This window comes from Marmota flaviventris, chromosome 14 (genome assembly GCF_047511675.1).
Source record: "Marmota flaviventris isolate mMarFla1 chromosome 14, mMarFla1.hap1, whole genome shotgun sequence".
NCBI classification, from domain to species: domain Eukaryota; kingdom Metazoa; phylum Chordata; class Mammalia; order Rodentia; family Sciuridae; genus Marmota; species Marmota flaviventris.
Window position 1 is genome coordinate 7,939,075 of NC_092511.1, and position 19,975 is coordinate 7,959,049.

At 49.9% G+C, this 19,975-nt stretch overlaps 1 long non-coding RNA gene across 1 annotated transcript; it reads right to left on the minus strand.

Moving 5' to 3' along the window:
• Positions 1-330: 330 nt before the first annotated feature.
• Positions 331-19,468, minus strand: LOC114094714 (uncharacterized). Its single transcript, XR_003583117.2, has 4 exons — positions 19,338-19,468; positions 12,879-13,006; positions 12,466-12,777; positions 331-598 (listed from the first exon to the last, which is right to left on the minus strand). It is a non-coding gene; the product is annotated as an uncharacterized lncRNA (long non-coding RNA).
• Positions 19,469-19,975: the final 507 nt, after the last annotated feature.

Consider the following 19,975-nt stretch of genomic DNA (forward strand, 5'->3'; position numbering starts at 1 on the left):
AACTTTCTAGTCTGGTGACTGGTAGAGAGATGGTTGCCTTAGAACCTAGGGAACTTGTTAAAAATGCATATTCTTGGGTTTCATTTTCCAAGGATTCCAATTCCGTAGATAGGACTAGGCTGGGACCTTGGGAAACTATACTTTTGTAGCGTTTTCCAGGTAATTTTGGTCTAGCCTACTTGTACCTCCTAACCCCAAATTAGAGATGGAGAGATTGAGATTCAGGAAGCATGATTTTTGTGGTGTGCCCAGGGCCAGGTGGCTGGCAGAGGGTTCTGTAGGGAATCAAGACAGTAAGAATGGAGGGGGTCTGAGAGCGTGTGGCACCAGCATTCCTTTATTTCCACCTCGTGAGTCCACTGGAGCGTCTTGGGTGCTGTCAGACATGGACCAAGGAAGTGAGCCTCCGCAGTTCAGTTCATCTGCCAGTGTTTGGGGGCTGGAGCGGGGCTGGGTGTGCGAGTGGAGGCTGGCCTCCCGAGTGACGTTCGGGCTTGTGTGCCGAGGCTGCTGGAGAGGTGGGAAAGCCAGGCTGGGAGACTGCCCTCGTGTCTTCCCTAATTCAATTCTGCGTTGATATCCAGTATGTCAGATCTCCCTGCAGATGAGAGGACAACGTGGCAATTGTGTCGCTGTCACAGTCTGTTATTTTCAGATGTGTGCGCGGATCTGTAATTGCGTTGACACCCATTAGGTCTCCCTCCCGGGCAGTGCCATTCGCTGCTTGAACATGTTGTAATTAAGTCTCCTCATTCTCTCCCTCCCCCTCCCGTGCCTGTTGTCCCAAGGATGCGCAGCACCAGGCTCTGCCCAGGGTATAGCCATGGTCACATTTGGGTAATATCCAATCGACTGGACATGTATTCCTTTCTCTGTCTCTGCCCCCATTTGGCCCTGGTGATGTGGGGTGGAGAATAAGCTGATTCACTTACAATAACAAAATCTTATGGGTAAATGCCACACTCTGATTGGCTGAGAGGGCGAGTAGCACTTTCTCCATGATGTCTGGCACACATTGTGCTCATGCTCCGGTTCTTACCACTGACTGGTGATTTAAACAGCCAATTCCATCTTGCTCAATTAATCAAAGTGGAATAGGGCAAGTTTGGGAAGAGTTTCATCTGCTCCTTGTCCAACAACACTGGAAATAAAATACTTGAGGAAACTCTGTGATGAATTTTGTTTAATACACAACATAGTTATATCTTTCTTTCACATTCCAAGCAATGTCAAATACGGATCCAACCCCCCACATATTTATCTCTGATGGAACATCTGAGCATTTTCATTACAAAAGCAAACTTGAAATTTCTATAGGGGTAAAATGGGGATGCTAGTCTAGAGCATGTTTTTTTTTTTTAAAGTTAGAATTTTAAAAATGCATTTTTGTGGTGCAAATAACCAGAGTTATGTTAAAGTTTCTTCCACTGTGTTTTAGTTCTACAACTGCCACAAATACTATCAACTGAGGAAGAGAGTGAAGTGATATTTAGGCAATGCTTCTATGGTGGGAAAGAATATTTAGTATCATCGATGATGTTAATCTCATTACTACACATTCTACTTTTTAGCTCTTCCCTTTACATATGTGCTTCATTTGTTTTACTTAATTTCATTCTTTGAATAATACTGCCAGGTAGGTATAACTATAAATTTCAAAAGACAATGAGGATCAGCAAATTAAATAACTTTCCCAAGGTCAAAGCTAGAAAGTGATAGAATTGGGACAGAACTCAGGCCTGTCTTCAATTTCATACGCTTCACCAAAAATAAATAACTGAAATGGTTTCATTTATTTTTTTAAAATATCCTTCCTATTCCCCAATAGATGATTTTTTTTCTATTTTTTCTTTATCCCTCATTAATTTAATAATATATTTTAGGGAAAATTAATTTTGTACTCTATTATCTGTCCATATTAACTATATATGACAGCCCAACTTCAAAAACATGAAGGTGTTGCTGTTAATATTATGATTGTAATTTTCTTATTTACAGAGCATTTTGAAATCAAAGGCAGATGGTAGGTGCTGTACATGTCCATACTGCCTGCGAAGGGCCTTGAATTTGCATCTATAGAGTTACCCAGGCTGCTGGGGATGGGCAACAGCATAGGGTTTCTAGCATGAGAGTGGCTTGATCCGATCTGTGTTTAGAGGGTGACCCTCACAGTGCCTGGGAAGGTTGGGGATAGGGAGACTGCATGTGGGTTGGCCACAGCCCAGCTGGGAGGTAAGCCCTGCCCTGGAGAGGAGTGAATGCAGTGGCCATGGTAGGGAAGCAGAGTGGGCCTGGTGGGCGTCAGTGTGTCCTGCTGAAGACCTCGGGAAGGGATTCTCCAGGAAGGGCAGAGTGGGCCTGGAGAAGGAACAGAGAAGGGGCTTTTCCAAGACAGTCAGCCCTCTGGCCCCACACATCAATCCTGCTGCTCTTCCTACTCGCCCAAGGAGAAATGAGGCTTGGGTACTTCTCCTTGGCTGGACAGATTCATTTAGATTTAACAAGGTATGCTACAGGGAGCAAACTTCTAGAAGCAATTATGCACAGGCAGATCTTGATTGGATAAGGAATAGAAGATTATCAATTGCTTTTCCTTTGCCCATCCCTTTAACTCCCAAGCCCATTCCGATTTTATGACTCCATAATTAACCAAATAATTAAACAACTGTAAATAGCCGTCTTGAACATGCAGTGCCACGCTTTGCTGCTGCCTCCCTGTTCAGAGTTCTCATTAGCAGAGTTGCTTCTCATTGACATGCAAAGGAGCACAGGGACACAGAGAACTGCACAATGTGGTTTCTTAACTCACATAGTTAAACTGAAGGATGCCTGTGTGTGTGTCTCGTCTCTCTACCCCCTTCCTCTCTCCCAGCTCCCTCCCTCCCTCTCTCTCCCCCTTCCCTCCTTCTCTCTCCCCCCTTCCCTCCTTCTCTCTCCCCCCTTCCCTCCTTCTCTCTCCCCCCTTCCCTCCTTCTCTCTCCCCCCTTCCCTCCTTCTCTCTCCCCCCTTCCCTCCCTCTCTCCCCCCTTCCCTCCCTCTCTCCCCCCTTCCCTCCCTCTCTCCCCCTTCCCTCCCTCTCTCCCCCTTCCCTCCCTCTCTCCCCCTTCCCTCCCTCTCTCTCCCCCCTTCCCTCCCTCTCTCTCCCCCCTTCCCTCCCTCTCTCTCCCCCCTTCCCTCCCTCTCTCTCCCCCCTTCCCTCCCTCTCTCCCCTTCCCTCCCTCCCCCTCTCCCCCTTCCCTACCTCCCCCCCTTCTCCCTGTGTCTCTCTGTGTGTGTGTGTGTGTGTGTGAGAGAGAGGGTTCCCTTAAACATTGGGCTAAAATTACCCTCTGTGTTTATGACAGTCATGTTGCATTCATCTAATGAGTTTTTGTTAAAGAGCATGGTCTACTACTTAATTAATATTTTAAAAAATTAATTTTCTTTTCACTATTCCTTTTTCCATGTGATGGGGCAAGGAACATGACCATCCTAGAAATTCTGGATGAGAGTCCCCATCTCCCCCAGTGAAGTCGAAATGAAAACTTAGGAGCCACCTAGAAGAGGGTAGCAGAATGCAAGTTTCCCAGTAGAGATGAGACTTGTCAGCTCTTGGTGGCAGCATGGACTTCTGAAAATACACCAAATCTAGAGTCAAAGGAATATGTGTGTGTCCCAGCTCTGATTCTGGCTGGGCACCCTTGGTCACTTTCTTGCATTTCTGTTGTGTTATGCAGAAAGTTATGGAGGATTTACATTCCTTGGTGTTGTGAGTAGAAATGAGAAGTGTTTTTTAAGAGCAAAGTGCTCTTAAAATATATCAATTCATTTTGCTTTTATTAATTCTTTACCAAATGATATTCGTTAGTCATCTCCTAACTTACACCATGCTCATTTCTCCTCTGGGATCCCACACCTTCCTCCCTCCCCTTTTCCCTCCTCCTTCCACAGATACACACTGAGCATCTCTTAGGAATCAGACACTGTTAAACACCAACCTGACCTGAAATCACCTAAACATTTTTTGAAGACAAGGATTTTTTTTTTTAAGGAAAGGACTATTTGTTTCTCGGGCGAGGGAAATCTGTATCCTAGCTCTTGGCACAGTGCCTGAAGTACCACAGAAACTCAGCGAATTGAACCGAGCCTACATCCACCTCACAAGCCTATGCCCAGCCTAGTTACGTTTTGCAACAGTAAAGGACAGGACTCAAGCAGTTAGGGAATCAATTGACCAAACTTTAGAGACAGAAAGAATGTAGTTCAAATGGCCCAGATCAACTAGGACCACAGAACTGATGTGGTAGGGTGAAAATGCTGGTCACAGGAGGCCAGTGCATGCTTAGTTACCTAACAAATAGTAGCAACAGAATCGGGATCATCAGTTCCCAATGAGCCAATTCCTTAGTTTAGCAGCTTTAGTGTCATGGTCTAGTTGAACCTCTTGCTTGCTCATCCTTGTCCATTCCTTAGCTTTGTGTTTCTACCTACTTCCTGCCCACAGTGAGTGACCTTGAAGCTTTTCTGACCACTCTGGTGTGGTGCCTTCATGAATGTGATATTTGGGGGGCACACTGAAGGGCCTTTCAGCCTGTGCTCGGTCCCTGCAGGCAACCCTTATCCATCGTGGCCCACCCCAGTGGATTGTTCAGAATACGCTGCTCCTATAAAGGGAGACCCTCACCTACAAACAAGGAGGAGGGTCACCCAGACAGAGGCAGACAGTGCCTCTGCTCCCTTCACCAACTCTGGATGTGCTTCAGCAGTGCTCTGTGCCTGCATGTGTTCCTGAAAAACTCCAGGGTTTGACTTAGTCATTCGGTATTGGTGTTTGCATCAGTCACTGTCTGCACATGTTAGGAGATGAAATAAAGTACTTGAGATTTGAAATTTGCCTTTAGGTTTAAGATCCTCCTGGAGAGAGGAGATGTGAACTTAAGGAGGTTTATTGGGTCTGCACAAGGAGGTGATGTGTCGCACTGGGAAGAATTTAGGGGGAGACAGAGCCCTGAACTCCTGCCTGGTTGCCACATCAACTCTTTCTTGTTTGGGAAACACATCCCCTTAGTTCCTAGTCACACTTGGGTCTGTGTTTGTATTGTGGGTTTCTTGAGGATTTTGTTTGAACAAAGCTTCCTGCTGCTCTTGGAAAACGAGGTTAAAAATCGCTCCCTTGTTGAGGTCCTTACTGGTGGAACGGTCCATGCTTCTACATCACGTCAGAGAGTTTGTTTTGACCATAGTGATGAGCTGTCATCAGTAAAGTCCTTAACTCGGGGACAGATGCCCACCAAGGGCTGAATACGTAGCTGGTTCTGTCCAGTGTCTTGTCTCCTCTGACTTCCTCTTATTTCCTCAAGCTTCCCTTGCTACTCTGGCAGAACTCATCTGGCTCTTTGGGTCTTAACTTAAAATTCAATAAATTCCACCCTTGAACTGCAGTTACTGGCTCTAGGCAGAGAGAAAACAAGATTAACCATGACACCCTAAGTTTCGCCAAGTCAAATTCCTTGGCTGTACCGTTATCCAGTAAGCTGCTGTCTCCACTCGCTGCTGGAGACTCCTGAGCACATGAGCAAAGCCCATCTCGGGGTCAGTCCTATCTCTTGGGCCTTTGGCTTTTGTGGCAGGTGGTGGTGTGTTGGCCTCCTGTGCCCGGCATTTCAGCCCACCATGTTAGGGCTGTGGTCTGGGCCATTTGGACTGCAGCGAGTGCTCCGATTTCTCCTCGCAAACGTGGCTTGTGTTATGAGCTGGCTATTCATTCAGTAGGTTGAACACTGCACAAATGTTTTCCATCAGTTATTACCATGAAATGCTGGCCATTGGAAAGGCAATAAAATCTCTGACCCCAGGAAAGAATGTTTCACACATACCTAGCAACCAGAGAGAACTCATAAAAAGTTCCTTGCAAGGTAACACCATTCATGATTGCATATCTCCCCTGCCACAAACTTGGGTCTAGAGTAGATGTCCTTATGACTTTGTAGGGAGAAACTTCCAGAACCATCCAGTTGCAATCCTCCAGGGTTGTGAAAGACTGTTTTCACATGTTTCTAGCTCTTGCTGGTCTACCAGGCTTCTCCTAGTATCTCCTGGTCATTGTTGGGGAGGACAGCTGACAGGAGACTGCTTGGGTTCTGCAGAACCCAGGGCAGGGGGCGGTGCCCGTGAGGGGACCCAGGTCCCAAGATGGCCAAGAAGCCCTGAATTGTCCAAACTAAATACTTAATGTGCTTAACATGATCCAAATATGCTGTGCTCAGAAAGGAGGGAGAAAGGAGCCGTCTGAGGTCTGCGTCACCTTCTCATCTTGTCTTGCGGCCTTGAAGAGGGTACCCCATGTGTGTGCTTTGCCCAGATCACTGTAAAATGGGAGTGTCTTCAGTGGGAAAGAAAGACACCAAAGATGTGTATCAGTCCACCCACCTTAAATGAGAGCAAGCCTGACGGCCGAGGTCTTGAAGCCTGTTCAAAGGAAAGTCCCCAGTGAAGAAACACTGGTGTCCCCGGCCACCACCCCCACTGGTGATATTTTTAGATTAACTTCCACCTGAGAAGTTTCAGAGAAAGACTTTTGGGTGAGTAATACTTTAAAGTTTCATTGTAAAAATGTAGTTTCTAGCTTATCATTTTCCTAGGTGGCAAGATTGATTTTTTTTTTTTTTTTTAAGAAAGTGATTGGGTCGGTACAGAGCCTACAAGGAAAAGGTTGGTTTCTGACAGCACTTAGCAGGAGGCGGACGGCCCACCGTTATCCACACGAAGGGCAGCATCTGGCGCTCTCTGTATCGGGGATAATGCCAAGGAGGAGGTAACCAGGCCTAGAAGCACCTGGTGTCCACTCATGTACACCTCCAGGAACAGCTGTGCAGTGAAGCCAGAGAGAACTTGTTAGGGCAAAGGTTCCAATTTTGATGAAATCCGATTCATCTGTGTGTTTTCATTCACGAGTTGTGGGTTGTGCTTTTGATGTGTATCTCCCCCTGGCCTCAGGTCACAGACTTCCTCCGAAAGTTTTATAATGATGGGTTTTCATATTTAAGTTAACGTATTTGAGTGCATTTTTATAGAAGGTATGGAGTTTGGGTCAAAATTCATATTTACATGTGGATTATCCCAATGTTCTAGTACCATCTGTCAAAAAAAGACTAATTTTTCTTAGTTGAATTTGAAAAGGAAAGAAAAGACCCAGATTCTACTGTTCTGAGTGTTGGGGCCCCTTTTACCCTCCCTGAGTGGGAATTAGAGGGCTCCTTCTGGTCCCCTTGGTTGGTACCCCGTTGCCCACTTTGAGGTTTCTGATACATTTTAGGGCCAGGAAAGGGCACAGTTCAGTAGCCACCGGTTCCCTGGTCCTTTGAGCACTGATCTTTCTCATTCTGCTGTCCAGAGCCCTTGCTCAGATACTCCAGAAGTCCTGTGCAGGATTTGTAGCTGCTTTCTGTGGGGGAGACAGGGCCATGTGCGCAGCCTCCGCCTTGCTCAGACCTGGAGCAGGGAGACTTACTAGGAACTGAACTAAAAATTAAAACCAGTTTTAAAATGTTTTGCAATGCCGACCTCTGTGGGTCCTTTCCTCTGCTTTCACATTCTGATGGTGGTGGGGAAGGCACTTATGGAGTCACGTGGTGACAGGATTGGGATCTACAGGGGCGTGGACAGTGCAGGGGGCTCTGTCCCACACAGGTAAGGAAGGGGAGCAGGTCTGGGAACCAATGTACAGCTGAGCTGAGGAGGGGTTGTGTAAAGGAAAGTGTTGGGGGGCACTCAAGGCAGAAGTGCAAAGAGGGCACCTGGGTTTATTTCCAGAATCGCACGCAAGGCAGTAGCCAGCGTGACTGGGGCCAAGCATGTGTGCAGAGCCGTTGAGAGACAGCTACAGGTGGATTTCATGTGCTACATTAAGATGTTTCAACTTCATGTTGACAGCTATTGGAAGACATTCAGATTTTGTGAGCAAAAGATACAAAGTTCCCTGCACTGAGAATGGCTGGCTCATCAAGCCTGACATCAGGCCCAAAGGCTAACTACCTCCGTGTAGAGGGACTTTCTTGAACCGCACTCGGTGCAGAAGGTGCTGCTCATGTGTATTAGGGAGCTGGCTGCCAGGGCTCGGGCTGCACCTGCAGACCCTCAGCTCCCCACCTCCCCAGGCCCAGGCTTCTCTTCATACTTCATCTTCTGCGCTCTGCATTTCTGGCTTCCAACTCTTCAAGGTATTGTGGGCTAAAGAGTGCACAAAAGTCCAAAACGTTTTTTTGAATGTAGGTGAAGGTTGCCGGTCCCCTTGCTGTTCCTCAGAGTAGCTGGCTTAGCTTCCCCATGTCCCTTTTATTTGTGCTCTTTGGAGAACTTTTGGAGGGGTGAATGGTGAGGTGAGAGGACCATGGGAGGCATCCTTCAAGAACAAGAAGGGGCACGATGTATACCTTAAGGCAGGGTACAGTTTTGGTGCAACTTCTACCCACCTGATTGAATTCTCCCACTTTGGGTCCATAGAACACAAAGGATCCTCCTTTTACATAACGGCCTTTGGTCATTTGAAGAAAGTGATTTTTACCCTTTACTAAATAAGCACTTTGCTTCCCCCAGTGCAGGAGGTTATCCCAGAATCCAGCTCCAGGCTTATCTCTTGTAGGTTGAAACACTATATCCACAGCCTCCCAATTACCGCTGGAGACAGAAAGCCATGGCCACAGATCAGTCGGCACAAGTGCATGGGGTGTCACTGTGTGAGGCCACTGGAGAATTGCCGTGGAAGAGAAATGGCCACATGTTTCAAAACCTCAAACTCGGTCCATCAGGGTGGGCAGGGTGACCCTGTGTGTGTTCTGGGGGGACAGAGTGCACTCGGGCTGGAGGTGGAGGCAGCCCTTAGCGACTGCACCACTGGAGGGAAGTCCCGCCTTCCTGGGAGGCTGTTGCTGGTCACAGCTGCTGTGGCCTCGGGGCTGCTGCTCACTCTTCACCTGGGCAGCCCTGGGTGGCCACAAGCCCTCCCTGTTCCCTCAGCGCACAGGTGAGGCTTGGGTGACAAGAGGAGGTTACACAATAGCTTGCGAGAAAGGATTAGGTGTGTCTGCTGTCAGGACACCGCCCTGGCCCATCCACAGGAGTTCTCCAGGCTGCCCCTGTCTGCCTGCCTGGACCTGGTGGGTTGGATAAGGCAGAAGCCATTGCTTGGCTTCTCCCCAGGAGACGGCCCAAGGATGGGACTCGGGACAGGCAGGAGCTCTGTCCTCCCGCGGGACCTGTCGTCCACATCTCTACTTCCTGCTCCCTGAGCCGCCACCTTTCAAGATGGTGGAATTTCTCCTACTTCAGTGAACACTTGTCCTTTGCCCACAGGGGTGTGGCCTCCCCATGTGCTCTGAGCATGTTCAAAACCTGGGGCCACCACAGCCCCTCATCCTGACGCAGTGTACAAAGGGCTCCTTTGGCTGGAGGCAGCCCCTGCTTGTCCACATGCCGGTGCCTGCTGTCAAAAGGCTCAGCTTCTGTGGGCACGTGAGCTTGGCCATCCTCCCTGGCTCACGGTGAGAGATGGGATTCATTCTTTGAAGAAGAAATCCAGAAATGGCAGCGTCTTTGTAACTTCCCCTCCTCTGCCCTTTATATTCATGGTTTCTTTTAAAATACTCTGTTGGGGAGCATAAGGGCACTCTGATCAAGCACAAAATAATCATTGTCATTATCATCACAATAGCTTGTTAAGCGCCTGCTAGGTTCCAGGTGTCATAAAGGATCTATGTCATTTGCTATTCCCAGCAACCCCTGAATCAGTGTGGTAGCGAGAACTAAGATTGCCTCCTGACAACTAAATGGTAAAATTAACCTGGTAGTGCAAGGTCATCTCCAATTTAAAAAGTTTGTTTTATCTACAGCATGTGAAGAAGCTCCATTGAATGTGCCACTATTCCCAAGAGAAAGGATGGGGAACGGAGGGAACGTGGAGGCATTTCCAGGCATAGGGCTTTGGTGGTGGCCAGTCTTCCTGGAAGCTTTGAAATAGGTGTTGACGGCTATTGTCCTTGTTCTGAGTCCCAGAGCACCAGTAGACCTCCTGACTATAATGTGGCTTCCCGTGTGATTTCCACTGGAGGAAAATGCTGGTGACCTTGAGATTTGTAGCTTAATTCTTACTCTTGTCATTTACAAAGTTGATATTCTGTTTTTTTTTTTTCCCTTTCACTAGTCCTGTGTATGACCTTGGTGAGTGTGATTCCTCTAAGAAGGAACCTGTGATGTCATTACAGAAAAGCTGATTCCTAGACCCTGGGTCACTGCAGAGTTCCCAAGGCATACCCAGTGTTTTCTATTCTTGGCTGGACAGTGTCACCCACTAGGCTCTGGCTAGAACCAGCCTTTTCCTTCACTGTGGGAAACTTCTGTAGGTGGCATTCATATCAGGTGGAAAAGCAAGTGCTTAGGGAAGTTGAGCAAATCTTCAAAAGCACACCGCTGCCGAGAAGCCAGTGTGGAATCCAGTACCCTGACTTTACACCCGTGCTGTGTCCCCCTCACCAGGGGCCCTCTTCCTCTTGTCGGGGCTCAGTTCTTCTCTTACTGTAGCCTGACATCACCGAGTGTTCGCAGAGAGTGCGGCGCTGCCTCTAAATGTGTTTTGAGTGGCTCAAAGCTCCAGGTCTTTACAGAGAGATACTCCTGTAGAGGATGACTCGTCATCTTGGGACAGCAGATAAAACTGTCGCCAAATATGTTCATGGAATCTGTTGTGAATTGGATCTGAAACGTCCCCCAAAGGCTGGTGTGTTTGGCCCCTAAGGCAGCCGTGCTCACAAGTGGGGCCTTTGGAGGTTGGACCATGAGGGTGACCTCACTGTGGACTAATCCACGATGGATTCATTGCCTACTGGGCTGTTGGGAGGGGGTGGAGACTTAGGGCCATGGGGACACCTGGAGAAAGCGGATCTTTGGGGTGGGTCCCTGAAGGCTGTCACTTGCCGTGTCCCTTCCTCCTTTTGTCTGTTTTCTGGCCTCCATGAGGTGAGCCACTTCGCCCTTCCACATGCGCCCCATGGCAATGTGCCACCTCACCAGGGGCCTACAGGTAAGAGACCCAGCTGCCACGCTCTGCAGCCTCTGGACCTGGGCCAGCTTTCCTCCCTTGAAACACTTTCTCAGGTACTTATCACAGTGACGGAAAACTGACTAACGTGTGTCATGCGGTTCGTAGAGTATAGGAGATACTGGGCCACTGGTAGCCTCGTCCCTGTTGGGAGCATATGTGGGTAGATAAAGGACACAAGCCAAGGACTCTCGGGTGTGAAGACCCAGGGACCCCTGGTCGTGTGAAAGTTCCTTGGGAAGTTCTTCCTGATCATCCACCACCAACAGGCTGTCTCCCCTGAGTGGAGAGGGCTGGCCCAGACAGATAAGCAGCAGTCATCTGTAAAAAACCATGTGCAAGTGCTGACAGGGGCCTGGCAGGAAGGCCGGCTGGGATCCGTTCCTACTAGTCTGTAAATCTAGCTTCCCAAACTGTTCCCTGCAGGAGGCCAGGGGGTGGCTTAGAATATTTTGCAGGTCCATTTCAGGGACAAATGGAAGAGTGTGTGTGGAAGGGCAGGAGAATATGTCCATAGGAAGCACGTGGAGGGACATTCTGCAGGTCTCAGCCCAACGTCAGCTGCACAGGAGTGCCTCCCCGACAGGTGCCCAGCCCCGAGTTACACTTCCCTACTGAGATATTTGACAGCCCCGACATCTGGATCCTTACCCTCTATGAGAGCAGGCCTCTTGCTTGCTTTTGTTAACGTTTCTCACCGTGAGTGAGGACCACAGAGGAGACGTGGTGCACACAGTGCAGAAGTGGACGGTTGTTTGGAGGTATACAGACAGGATCCCAGTCTTTACCCTAAGCTAACTGGACATATGATCTTGACCTTTCTATCAGTTCCTGCTCTATAAAACTATTTCATAGGATAATGATAGGTTGTGAGAGAACACTCCAGGTCTGTTACCAACTTCACAATGCCTGACAGCTGGGGGAACTGATAGTCATCAGGGCCACTGCCTTCCCCAAGGGCACATGCTCCTGGCCACACCACAGTCACACGTGCACCTCATGCCAGGCAGGATTTGACTCAAGGTTTGTTTGCAGCATCACATGCTAAACAAGGGGGACTTGGAGAAAGAGAAGGTTCAGAGTCTCTCTTCAGACTGCTCTGAGCACAGGGTGGGAGGCGCATGTCCTTCATTCCCTAAGGCAACACCTTCCGTGTATCTCGCCTGGTAATTTATCTTCAAACCAACCCCAAGAGCTAGGTACTATTATTTTCATTTTACAAATGAAGAAATTGAGACTCAGAATGATTTGCTCATGATCATACCCTAAATGAGCAGAGGATCAAGGGTTCAATACCAATTCCATCCAGTACCCAAGGCTGTCCTTTCCTCTGCGTTTCACACCTGCTTGCGCCTAACAACGGGGGCTTTAGAGAGCATCCCTCCTTCTCTTACCTGTTTGCCTGGGCAGGTGTGCTCTCCTTAAGTGAATTGAGCCTTTCTTCCCGGAGTCCTCTGGAGGTTTGATACATGTCTGCTTTTATTTAAGCTGCGGTTGGCTGCGACTGCTTGGTCTGTTCATTATTATAAAGGATGTGCACATTGTATGTAGTACGCTCTAGGGCAACGCCGTGAATCATCCTGCGATGTGAAATATCAAGCTAGTGGTTTTTTGAACTGCAGCCATTGCTTGGTGCAAGCATAGAAGTTGAGCCATTTGGGTGTTTTCTTTGATAGCCAATTTGTTTCAAAATGAGGACTCACAAACTGCAATGAAAAATAATAACAATGTATCAAGAATAAACTGCACCTTCCTATAACGCCATTTGATGTATTGAGTAAAATGAATCCCAATTTAAAAAGATTACCTATTGTAGGATTCATTTATGTAGAGGTCAAGAACAGCAAGGCTGCTGGCTGTCCTGAGGCGGGGGCGGAGTGTCAACCCGAAGGAGACTTCTGGGTGTGGCCGTTCTCAGTTTTGGGATTTGGGTACCTGTGGCACAGGTTCGATTTTTAATTTTTGTTGAGCTGTACACTAACATTTGTACACTTTTCAAATATGTGGTAACTAATTTTTTGAGCACTACTAGATGTTTTACATAAATTGTCTTTACAACTTTGATAACTGCTCCGACTGTCACCAAGTTTCAAAGTTGGTATTTTTACATGAATTTAACAGATATGACAGATATGCAAACGGAAGCTTGGAGCATAAATGTACCCCAGACTACACAGGGAATAAATGACAGGGCTGATATCTGGGGTCTAGGGAGCCCGACTCCAGTGCAGCAGTGGGGGGTTCTCTTTGGGGTGTGCCGATCCAGGTGGGGGTCTGTCTAGGCGTGCCCTGTTGGATCAGCAGAGGACTTCTAAGAAACTTATCATTGAGGTTAGTGACAGATGGGTGAATAAAACAGTTCTACGAGGGCTTGTTCACGGAGGGAGCAGTTTCAAGGGAATAGAAACCAAAGAGGATGAGAAGCTGGATCCCTGTTGGTCGAAGCAACATGGTGACGGGTGGAGCTCCACTCTGCAGGCCCAGGGTCCTGGTCAGGGCTTTGGTGGAGACTCCCAGCTGGACTCCTCTGCAGGGCAGGCCTTGCTCCTGCACAGTGTCAACAGAGCCACACTTTTATTCAGATTTGCTTGGACACCCAGCCAGTTACCAAACTCCTCCAGCCTCTGCCATTTGGCTGTCAAACAACTGTGGGGCCCAGAAGTGGGGACAGCAGGAGAAGCATCAGCAACTGTCTTGAGACCATACAGCGGGCAGCTGGAAGCCAGCTCCAAAGTTCTTTCCTTTGTGCCACATGGGCACTTACTCCACAGAGGGCAGCCTTTTCCCTTTTTGAGTCATTCTAGTTGATAAGTACTCATTAAATTGAAGAGTTTCTTGGGTAACTTCTGGCCGTTGGTTCCAGTTATGTCTTCAGTATCCCTTAGAAGACCAAGAAGAATTAATGCCATTTAGATGAGACCAGTCGTGTGGCAGGCACATTACATATTTTCTCCCAATTCTCATTAGCATTCTTCAAGTTAGACACTATTGTTGTTTTCTTTTTTTATCCTATTTAAAACTAAAAAAAATTGAGGATTGGAAAGGTTAAAGCTAGATGTTATCTTTCCTTTTCTGTATTTAAGAAAATTGAATATCAGAAAGGTTAATAAATTACCCAACTTAATAAAATATAGCAACTAGTGACAGGTTTTGAATTTGGGTCCACTATCAAAGCCTATGGGTTTCGAATCCCTTCATTTCCCTCTCTAATAGAAGGGCTTATTGTATGCTTGAATACCTGACAGCAAGCCTTGACTCCTGCTTGCATCTGAAATTTTAATTTCTCAGCAGACTGCCCTGTGTGAGCATCTGTTGTTTGCCTGTTCAGCATTTTCCTTCCAGCTATGTGGCTCCCACAGGTGCCGTCACATTCTGACATGACCCTGTCCGGGCCACAGTTGGCTGGTTCACGTGATCAGTGGGTTCTGGTATCTTCTCCGTATTGGCATGCCTTATGCACCACCTGCACTCATCTGACTATGTTAATTTAATTAAGTGGCTTTAGAAACAGCCTGAGTTGGTGGTTGCTTATGACTTTTCATAAAATTTCACCTTTTTCTAATTCATTGAGAAAAATGTCTTCCTGGGATGCTCCTCAGCTTCTCCAGATCTGGGGTGACATTTCACCACTGGTCAGGACATGGCCAGTGCTAAGTCCTGACCCATCCAAGCAGAGCATCCCCGTTGTCCCACCTGCACATCCAGCTGAAATGATTCTGGTCAGTTTTGTTGCCAGTCCAGCCCACCAAGCCCCGGGACCCCCTGCACGAGCTTTTGTAGACTATGCAATTGGTGTATTTGTGTCTTCACATTGGGACCCCAGGCTTCGTTGGTGGCAAGGCACGATGCCATGCGTTTCAGCTTTTAAACCGCTGTGACTAAAAGACCTGATGAGAACAATTTTAGGAGGAAGTTTATGTGGGGCTCATAGTTTCAGAGGTCTCGGATCACAGACAGCGTTTTCCATTCCTTGGCTGGAGGGGAGGCAGGACATCATGGTGGGAAGAGTGTAGTGGTGGAAAGTGGCTTGGGACGCGGCCAGAAAGCAGAAGGACTCACTCAAGGTACATATCCCAAAGCCACGGCCCCCATGCCCACTCCTCCAGCCACACCCTGCCCCCCTTCAGTTACCACTCCGTCCATCAGGTGATGAATTCACTGGTTGGGTTAGGTTCCACTCATTTCTCCTCTGAACCTTCTTGCACCTGGGCTCTTGGGGGACACCTAATACCTAAACAACCATAGCACCACATGGCCTCTGTTTCAGTGCCCACCTCTCCCGTGGCTAGGCTGCAGATTTGCTCAAAGAGGCTCTTCAGAACATTCAAGTAAAACACACAATAAATGAGAAGAGAAAACCCGCTCATGAATGTGGGTGTCATTTGGTGAGCAGAAATTCCAGAGGCAGAACCAGATCAGAAGAAGAATCTGGAGCCATGGGCGGCACTGCCTGGGAAGGGTGAGCTTGGGGGTGTCATGTGGGATGGCAGGTGGCAGCCACTTGGAGGGCTGTGGAGCGGACAGCCATGCATGGCAGGGCACTGCCACTAGCTCCTGAGATAAGCCACTTGCAAGGCTCATGGCTTCAGAGGCTTCAGGCCACGGCTGCTGGCCCTGATGTTTGGGCCTGCGGTGGAGACCGAGCAGGGCCCTTCTGTAAGAATAACAAAATCAACAATGGGAGCGGCGACAGCAACCACAGCCGCTGCCACGGCCGGCTTCATGAGCTGCTGCTGCCTGTCGGGTGCTTTCCGAGGGCTTCGAGGGTTTCTTTCATGTAACCTTCACACAGCGTTGATGCTATCGCTGCTCTGATCCCCACTTAGAGATAGGATTCTGTGTCAGAGGGGCAGGGGGACCAGCGTACACACAGCCACGTGGCTAAGCAGCCCCAGAACCAGAGCTCAGCATGCGCCACAGTCTGGGATCTTAATCACCATGTCACAGCAGGGCCAGGCCCTGATGCCCATCCTGCCCTGGGCAGAGGCCTGAGGCCCTCCGCTGTTCATTAAATAGGCTCTGTTGACCCCCGAATCCCCCCGGTGCTGCATGGTTGGATTCAGTTAGAGTTTCTCGGTGATCTGATCATATTGTAGGTTTTTGCTGGTTTGGTTTCAGATCATGAGGCAAGGAGGAAGCTATGAGCCCTGCCCAATCTGCTCTGCCCAGCTGGCCTCTTCCCCCAGGGTGGCCCTTCCTCAGCAGAAGGCCCAAAGCCTGGAAGAACCTTTAACTCCACTCTGGCCAAGTCTTGCTCTTGCCTTCAAAGGCCTCCTCGAGCAAATGCCAGGTCTGAGCATCAGATGCTGGTCCAACTCATGCAAACCACAGAACTCTGGGCAGATCCGTCTGCAGTCCTGAGCACAGATCAAGTGGTTTAATACCAAGGAAAACATTTTCAAAGTTTTCTTAGAATGTAAAACAGTGAAGATATTTAGTTCTCCAGCTTGCACATTAATTTCCATGTGGCCCGCTCTTGATAGGACGTGATGTCTGGGTGCCCCAATCCACAAGTTTATTGTCAAAGAAGTCTGTGTTTTGCATGGACCAAGAGATGTCAGGTGACAGAACTGGAACCACTGAGTATCAGTAGAGATTTTCCAGCAGCGCTGGGGGCTGACTTTGACACTCTCGTGTTCATCCTCAGGACTGCTCATATGTGCTACTACTGGGTCTCAGTCTGTAGATTTGAGCAGAGAGTGAACAGGAGAAGAAAAAGAGCTTTTTGTTGATCCCAGAAAGTGGAAGGGCTGAGCTCAAGTCCCACATTCTGACTCCAGGGCCCACAGTTGGAATCATGCTCCAAGTTCAAAGGCTTCCCCCGCCTTTCACTGTCAAGTCCTCCTCGCACCAGTGGAAGCTCCACACCGGGCTGAAAGTTTGTTAGAGCATGGTGCGCATCTCCGCCCCTCATTTTTCTATGCATGCTGCAGAGTGGACTCCGGGCTCTTTTGCTGGTTCACAGGGCCTTGAGCCTGAGTTTGGGCCGAGCTAGGCGATCAGAAGGGACATGAGCATAGGTGATTTGGGACTCTCGGGGAATGGACTCTGAGCTTGCCATCAGCAGGCAGGAAGCTCATCCAGGAGTGCTTGGGGGATTCAGACCGACTGTAGAAAAGGGAAGGAAGCAGGGCAGAGCGGGGAGGTGGGCAGTGATGGCCGAGCAGCACAGACCTAATTAAGGCTTCAGCTGACCCTGGCACAGCTCTGAAGCTGGAATGTCTCCACATTGCCCTGGTGAGGGAGCTGGGCCTTCAGAGCCCCGAGTTGACCAGGTGACTGTCCTAGGAAGGGAGTGAGACCCTGAGCAAGGTGCCTCTGTTCAGCCCAGAGGCTCCTGAGGGGAAGCTGAAGACCATCTCCTAGTGTACTCCCAGGATGGGGCAGTGCGCCCTGCAGCTTGACAGGGAGCTGGGAGGCAGGCCGCTATGTCCACTACGGGCACCCCTCACAGTCCTGGCTCAAAAACCCTCACATGCAATCAACCCTACCCTCAGAGGCCCTCTGAACAGAGCATTCCAAGGACTGAGGATGTTGGAGCCACAAGATGAAGAATCCCGAGTCCCTGAGAGACTTCCTGGGGCAAAGCAGACTGAAAATGTTGAGCTGGCAATCCACACACCCTTTCTTTGTCAACAACAGCTAGGCAGGCAGGCGAAGGCACTGAAGGAACACTGAGAAGAGGGTTGGGGGCCTGCAGAGATGCAGGAGAGGGATGTCCATGGCCTGAAGAACTGGAATATGGGTTTCTCTCCCTGGCCCTGCCTCGTGCACAGAGGCCCATTGTAAAGACCACCAAGGACGGAGCAGTGGAGGCCCCACGGGTTGAGGGTTTCGGCCCTAGCGGACACCCAGCCCGTCTCTTGCTACCTGCGCAATCTTGGGTCACTTTTGGAATCGCATGTGGCCCTGGCTGAGGTGAGAAGCCTCCCTGAGCCTGACCAGCCTGACCTGGGGGCTCTTGACTGCCCTGGGCTTGCCAAAAACCTTGATTATGAGAGGAAGGGGGAACATCAAGGGCGGGTCACAGCAGCCATCCTAGGCCAGGCCGTGCTAATTTGGTTCATGGAGGATAGCTAAAGGGTTTTGGTCCCATGTCCTCTGAGGAGCAGGAGGAAGAATCACCTAGGCCACTTTCCAAACCAGCTTGTCGCCTGTGTGCCTGCCGTACTGGTGCTCGGTGTGGGCTGGGGGAGACGAGCGGGGTTTCCAGATGTCACGCCAGTGCAGCTGCAGCTGGTCTTCGTGGGGCAGGCAAAGGGTCAGCGGCAGTGGAGGGAGACTCCGTCTAGTCTCTGCGGCCTAAGAGCCAGAAAGGGGCTGACTGGCAAGTTTGCACAGGGCAGGGGCCAAGGAGGGGGAGATGGGGAGGCTTTCAGCCAAGCACAGCAGAAATGCTGGTCAGCGCCAGAGACGTGCGGGTGAGGGACAGCCTGGAGTGGCAGCTGACTTCAAGCATGGGGCGGACATGCTGGAAGAGGCCCAGGGCAGAGCATGAGTCCAGGGTTAAGGTGGAAGACGCTGCAGCCTCCGCTGTGCCTCCTTCAGCGCTGCCTCCCGGAGTGTGCGGTGGCAGAGCTGCGTGAAGAGCAGCTCTTCCTGGCATCTTCCACTGTCTCCTGTTTCCATGGCGGCAACCTCGGCACAGAAGTTCTTTCTCCCTGCCTCAATTTCCCTTCAGCAGCCTGCCTGGCTGAGCTGAGGGGTCAGGAGCCCCCCTGGCTGAGATGTGAGGGGTCGGGAGCCTGCCTGGCTGAGCTGAGAGATCTGGCACATCTTCAACATGCCACAGGCTCTTGGCTTTTGTCCAAGTGCTGCTCCAGGTGCCTGGACAGGTGGCCCCTACTTGAAGGGAGGCTGCAGTGTGGTCAGTAAAGGGCACGGACAGGCTAAGAGTTGGATACCCAAGCCATGTTTGGAAACAAAAATACCCGATGCCCAAGTTCTATCTGAAGTTAGAAATCCCGAGGAAAGAGACGCATACATCTTGGACATACAGATGCTGACTAGTGCATGCACATGATTACTTGTGGTTCACCTGAAATTCAAGTGTAACTGCAGCCTGTTCCACCCGGCAAGCATGCCGGCCCCTCCTGGCTGGGATGGACTAGGGGAGATTGGCCAGGGCTACCCTCTTATAGCTCCTAGGGGCAGCTTTTCCTGCTCTAGAAAAGGGAGATGCAGCTCCCCACCCCCCCCTAGGCCCCCAGGCCCCGGTTCTGCCCCCAGCCAGCCCCTCACACTTCCTTTCATTCATAAAACTCACCAACTGGGCCCTGCCACAGGGGGAGGGGCGTGGGCCCCCACATCGTCCATCATCCTGCCACTGAGGCGGCTCACAGGCCACTGCGGTCCCAGTGTACTAATGGTCATTATGGATCTGACGATGGTTTGTGACGCCACAGGAGGAGCTTCTGGCCCTTGTCATGTCACCCAGGCAGGGCGAGTGCCCTTGGGAGTGGCTTATGGGAAGGGAGGTTGGTGGCTGGGAGGGGGCCTGGAAGGTCACAGCTGACCGGGAAGCAGGAGGCCTGCCCGGCGGGCTCCAGGCCATCGGCCAAGGGAGAAGACTGAGGGCAGGAAGACAGCAAGAGGCTTGCGGTAGGGTTACTAGTTTCCTCAGGAAGCTGTAACAAATTTCCACAAATTCAGTGGATTAAAACAACAGAGCTGTATTCTCTAACGTCCCGGAGGCCAGAGTCTGAAAGTGAGCAGGAATTGCCATGAAGGTGTGGACAGGGCTGTGCTCTTCCGAGGCCCCGGGGGACTCCATTCCCTGTGTCTGCAGCTGTGGGTGGCTCTCCGTGTTCCTTGGTTTATGTTCCCTGGCTCCAGCTTCTGCCTCCGCTGCTACACTGCCTCCTCCTGGGTCTCAGACCTCCCCCTTCTCGTCTCTTACTAAGA